This window comes from Nanorana parkeri, unplaced genomic scaffold (genome assembly GCF_000935625.1).
Source record: "Nanorana parkeri isolate BGI_ZX_2015 unplaced genomic scaffold, ASM93562v1 scaffold54, whole genome shotgun sequence".
NCBI classification, from domain to species: Eukaryota; Metazoa; Chordata; class Amphibia; order Anura; family Dicroglossidae; genus Nanorana; species Nanorana parkeri.
In genome coordinates, this window is record NW_017306322.1 from 419,334 (window position 1) to 419,588 (window position 255).

Consider the following 255-nt stretch of genomic DNA (forward strand, 5'->3'; position numbering starts at 1 on the left):
TGATAAATTCTCTTTAGTGTCTATTTGTAACCATTGTGTAGCTCACAGCAGACTGTGTGCTGCAAACATGGTCTTGCTTCTTTACTGAGGCCTTACCCTTGGCTTTCATACTGGAGGAGGTGGGATCCCATCCTTCTGGCAGGTTTTGAAGAAGGAATGCGGAGTAGCTCAGATCTGGGCTGGGGGGTCATCTTAAGAGATTTGGGCTACATAGAATCTCCTAGGACCTTACTGGGAGGATGGTGATTTCACCCT